Source organism: Pteropus vampyrus, unplaced genomic scaffold (assembly GCF_000151845.1).
Source record: "Pteropus vampyrus isolate Shadow unplaced genomic scaffold, Pvam_2.0 Scaffold336, whole genome shotgun sequence".
Lineage (NCBI taxonomy): Eukaryota > Metazoa > Chordata > Mammalia > Chiroptera > Pteropodidae > Pteropus > Pteropus vampyrus.
In genome coordinates, this window is record NW_011889117.1 from 1,601,837 (window position 1) to 1,607,836 (window position 6,000).

The following is a 6,000-nucleotide window of genomic DNA, read 5'->3' on the forward strand; positions in this document are numbered from 1 at the left end:
TATAGAGAAGCATACATGAATATAATTTGTCTCTATGTTATATCTCCATTTGGGCAACCACTCCCAATCAGGGTAGGGTATATATGAATAAACTTACAATTTAACTATCATTATTCAGCTAAACATAGAACACAGAAACATGTGTTGAAGGCAGTCATAAAATCTCACCTGTGGTTGCTAAATTCCTTTTTTCTCTCCTGTACAGATTTTCCTTCTCCACTTTCACATATGCTTACCCTTTACTAAGAACTAGATAATAAAATCTGCTGAATATTAAGAAATAATGCAAAGCAATGATGAACTTTCTTTTCAAAAGTATCCTTTTCATTTTACTTGACATAATTTTCTTTATATTTTATTACTTAAAGAAATTATATTAAAATATAGGTAGCTCTTGATTTATAAACACCCAACTTATAATCAAATTAACCCATATTCAGGAATAAGAAGCAAGGGACTCTGAGTTTGAAGTTGTTCCCACTGTGTTCAGGAGAAGCAACTGTTCTTGCTCCTTAATTCAAAATTCTTAAAAGTTAACAGTCCTAAAGGGGTTACCTTATACAAGTAAAGACAGTTAACATGCTTCTTGTAGCTAGAAATTACTAACTCATGCCTTTACACACACACACACACACACACACACGAGTGAGAATGTGTTCTGGGCAACCTCATTGTATCTAAGAATGCATTTTTCCAGAAAAGCAACATTTTAACATTTTAAAGTATGGTTAAGTGGCTAGATATAGCTCTTCCATTTATGCATTCAACATATTCTTTCTAAAAATACTATTCTACATCATCCCCTCTTCTCTACCTCTTCCAATTTTCTTCCCCACCTCTCACTTTCAGCCGACAACCTCGTTTCTTATTTCACTAAGAAAAGAAACAATTAAATGAGAACCACCTTATTTATCCACTACCCAGTTAGTTGACCAATTTCCTATATCTATTCCTATATTCTCCATCTGTCTCTTATTAACAACAATGCACTTCCTTTCTTATCTAAGCCAAATCCTCCACCTATGAACTAGATCCCATTCCTTCTTGCCTCCTCAAAGATACTGCTCATAAAATTATCCTGTCTTACATTACCAACTCCTCTTTCCATAGGATTATTTTCATCAGCAACCAAATATACAGATCCTCATATTTAAAGTCTTCACTAGACATCTCCCCCCAACTACCATACCCTCCTTTCTCGGCTCCCCTTTAGAGCAAAACTCCTCCAAAATTCTGTCTCTGCCTTCAATCAGTCTCTTGTCCCTATACTCCACTGAAAATCCTGTTGCCAAAGTCTTCAAAGATCTCAATTTTGGCAAATCAATCATCAATCCTCAGTCCAAAATTTTCCAACCTTGCAATACCATTTGATATTGTTTTTATTCCTTCCTTGAAGCATTTTCTTCATCTGGCTCCCATGAACTACATTCTCTTAATTTTCCTCCTTTTCAGCTTTATTTCCTAGGTCCTCATCCCCTTCCTAACCTCGATGTATGGAAGTACTCCAGGTCTCGGTATTCTTCTTTATGTAATTCACTCCCTATGTATTTTACTTATCTATATCTGTGTAACAAGTTATCCTAAAACTTAAGAGCTTAAAAAAACACGCATTTGGACATGGTTCCATAGTGTAGCGGTTAGCGTGTCTGCTTTACACACAGAAGGTCCTGGGTTCACGCCCCAGTGGAGCCACGGTTCATGGTCTATGGCCATGCCACCCTGAACAAGCCCGATGTCTGATCTTGGAAGCTAAGCAGGGTTGGGCCTGGTTAGTACTTGGATGGGAGACCACCTAGGAAGACCAGGTGCTGTAGGCATAAAAAATAATAATAATAATAATAATAATAACATTTATTATCTCACACAGTGTCTGAGAGTCAGGAATCCAGGAGTGGCTTAAGTGAGTGGTTCTGGTACAGTCTCTTATCAGGTTTCAGTCAAGCTGTCAGCTGAGTTTGCAGTCTCTAAAAGGGCTTAAATATCTGCTTCCAAGCTTACTCATTTGGCTGTTGACAGGAAGATTCAGTTCCTTATCATAAAGGCCTCTCCATAAGGTTGGTCATGACGTGGCTTTCCCAAGAGCAAGTGATCCAAAAAAGAGAAAGTCAAGATGGAATTTGCAATACCTTTTATAACCTAATCTAGGAAGTGACATCACTTCTGCCATATTCTATTGGTCACATAGACCAACTCTGGTACAATGTGAGAGAGGACTACACAAGTGTGAATACCAGAAGCTGGAAATCTCTGGGTCCATCTTGGAGGCTGGCTATCATATTAGGTGATCACATCCAGTCCAAGGTTTTCAAATGTCATCTGTACACTGTTCCCAATTTTATACCTCCAGCCTGGACCTTTCTTCTTGAGTTTCATGTTTGTATAGCCATTTGCCTTAATATAGCCATTTGGATATCTAATTAGCACTTCAAACTTAACATGGTGAAATCAGAACTCTTATTTCCCACCCCACTAAAACCTTAATATGCTTCATCTCATTAAATAATACCACCACTCATTCAATTGCTCAGGACAAAAGCCTATCTTTGTATTGCATCCTTGAAACCTCTCTTGCCTTCACATCTCACATCTTTAAACAAGTCTACTTCTAAAATGATAACTAGAATCTAAACACTTTTTAAAAGAACCTAATCTCCATCTTTGATACCATCCTAGTTCCAAACCACAATCATTTTGTTTAAACTATTGTATAAGTATCCTAATAATTTTCCCTGCTTTTACCTCTTGTCCCTAGAGTCAATTTCCCTCCCAGTATCCACAGCAATATTTATTAAATGTAAAATAAATATGAATACTTCTCTTCTGGTTTAAAAGTCTCCCATGTCGTCCCAGCACAGTAAAAATAAAATCTACTTGCTATTGTAGGCCACTAGGTTTGGTAAAGGATCTCAGGATGGCTGGATGAAAACGTGCTCTAAAAGGTATTGACTGGGAAGCTTTTGGGGAGATCATAACCTGAGATCTAAAGGTCACTGCTAACTTCCTGAAATCCTAGAATGAGATCTTTATCTCCAGGTTGGCTACTCTTACCTGAGACTCCACTTGCTTTCTATTGGGCTTACTACAAGGCCAATGTGGTGAAGGCCAGCTTGGCACATGGCTTTGAGAAGAAGCTTAACATCCTGAAGGTTCCTGTGCCAGAGGATAAATATATTTCCAGATCTAGTTTCTTAAGGTAGCTGCTGAAGAAAAAGAAGACGTGAAAAGTTGTACTAAGTTTTTGTCTCTCTCAAAGGCCAGGACTGAAGAATATGAGAAAGAGTGAAGAAGATGAAGAATATAATTCCAATTTAATAAATAAATAACCACTGAGGAAGCGATATTAAAAATAATTATATTTTAAAAGATAGATAGATAGATAGATAGATAGATAGATAGATAGATAGATAGATAGATAGATAGAAAGAAAGAAAATCCAAATTCCTAACTAGGTCTATAAAAAGTCCTATATAATCTGGTCCCTAACTACTTCTCACAACTTATCTCTATTATTCTCCTCTTTGCTCATTGTGCCTTAGCAGCACTGGCCATTTTTCTGAAACTCACAACGCCAAGCTCATTCTCAAATCAGGACCATCATGTAGCTTTCTAACTTCATTTAGATCTCTTATTTAAATTTCACTTCCTCAGAATGCCTTCTCTCAATACACTATCGAAAACAGCGACATACATATGACTATCATTCTTTACCAGTTTACTCAGCTTTAATTTTCTACATGTACTTACAACTTAACTGAAATCTTTTTTTTTTCATTTCAGTTTTGTGGAGAAAAAATTTGTATAAAATAAACTGCATGTTTAAAGTGTACAATTTGATCAATTTCAACTGATGTATATACCCATGAAACCAACACCACAATCAAGATAGTGAATATATCCACCATTCCCAAAAGTTTATCAATCTTACTGTTCATCCCAAAGAACTAACTTGTTTCAGTGATTTTTCACTATTGTTTTTGTTTTCTATTTTATTTTTTTCTACTCAGATCTTTATTATTTCTTTTATTCTGCTTACTTTACATTTATTTTCTTGTTTTTAATTTCTTAAAGTAGAACTGCAGTCTTTGATTTGAGACCTTCTTTTCTCATATAGGCATTTTGCACTATAAATTTCCTCCAACTACTACTTTAGTGACATCCCACATATTTTGATAGGTTGCATTTTCATTTTCATTCAGTTCAAAATACTTTCTAATTTCCCTTCTGATTTCTTCTTCAATTGTCAGTAATTCAGGAATATGTTACTTAGTTTTCAAATATTTGGGGATTTTCTAGATTTCTTTCTGATACCGATTTTTCATTTAGTTCCATTGTGATCAGAGAATATACTCTGCATGATTTCAATCATTTTAAACTTATTGAGTCTTGTTTTATGGCTGAGAATATGGTGTTTTACAAATGTTCCATGTTGAAAATATTATGTGTTTTATTGTTGTTGGATGGAATGTTCTATAAATGTCAATAAAGTCAAGTTGACTGACAGAGTTATTCAAGTCTTCTATATCTTTGTTGATTTTCTATTTGCTTGTTCTGTCAATGAAATCTCTGACTATAATTGTAGATTTGTCTATTTCTCCTTGCAGATCTATCAGTCTTCATGTATTTTGAAACTGAAACTGAGAATTGCTATGTTCTCTTGATGAACTGACACCTTTGTTGTGATGAAATGATCTTCTTTATCCCTGGTGATATTCTTTGTTCTGAAATGTTTCTTTTTTACTAACTCACTGTCTGTTTCTCTCAGGAATAAAAATACCACAAGGCCAGAGACTATATCTTGTTCTGTATCCCTAATGCCTCTCAGCATAGCTGGCATTTGGTGCATACTTAATAAATCTTTATTAAAGGAAAGAGAGAAGGGAGAAGGGAATTGGAATACACATGCAGATATAGAGCTACACACTGTATTGAAAAATAACTGATGAAAAGGTGCCAGTACTTGTTCTGAAGAGCATATGTTATAATGGGCAAAACAACACAGGCCATTTTAATAGTATGATATGAGTCGTGAAAAGGATAAGCGCAAGATGCTTTGTAAAATACAGGAGGAACATCTAACCTAGTCTAAGGTGATAAGTGATGATTCCTGGAGGGGTAAAACCTAAGCTAATATCAGAATACAGAATCAACCACAAAAAGAGGGAAGAATGGCCCTCCATAAGGAAATAGGAAGAGGAAAGACACATAGGTAACAGAAAACATGGTGCTGGAGCATAATGAAAGTATGCCAGGACTCTCTCAGGGGATTCTTATTCTGTCTAGAAAACACACTGGCCAAGGCCTACAGCACAATGAGCTCTCATAGCTAGTGGGCTAGTCTTTTGTATGCCCACATCATCTGTTCCCATAACTGAACTGTGTGCTTATTGAGTCTCTTGAATCCTAATCTACTTCTGTTAGTAGTTCATGTTATTGTGGTTTTATTAGATAGGAGTACAAAGATAATGAAATATAAATGCAAAGACAGTCGCTATCTCCATGAGAACCAAGTTCAATGCTTTAGAAAAACTAGACAGAAGAACAAAAAAATTGTTCTCGAAGTAAGTATAAGGGAGACAACTGTAAAAATTGGGGGTTAAATTGTCAAATCAGAAGACTACTATTTTAAAACATGGCCAATAAGAATTGGAAAGGAAGAGTGGAAAGAAATATGGTTAACATGGTAAGCAGGGCCCACAGGGCTGTATGTTCCATAAAGTGTTTAGAATTCATCCTGGGGTCAGTGGTGAGCATTCAAAGGTACTGAATAGGACAGTGACAAAATCAGATTCACATTTCAGAAAGATGGCTCTGACTGCAGAATATAGGAGCAAGACAATGTAGAAAGACTTGTCAGGAAGCTGTTGCAGTAACTCAAGCAAGAGATGATGGTGAACTAAGAGTGATTTTACTATTCTTTTTTCCTTTATTCTTTTAGTTTCAAGTATATAGTATATTGGTTAGATATTTATATAGTTCATAAAATCATCCCCCCAATTGCAC

At 35.7% G+C, this 6,000-nt stretch overlaps 1 protein-coding gene and 1 pseudogene across 1 annotated transcript in view; one reads left to right on the plus strand and one right to left on the minus strand.

Moving 5' to 3' along the window:
• The window catches only part of PIGU (phosphatidylinositol glycan anchor biosynthesis class U), an 82,698-nt gene that overhangs the window by 65,437 nt on the left and 11,261 nt on the right, over positions 1–6,000 (minus strand). The gene's annotated exons all lie outside the window — the stretch shown is intronic.
• LOC111730848 lies at positions 1,702–1,817 on the plus strand (annotated as a pseudogene).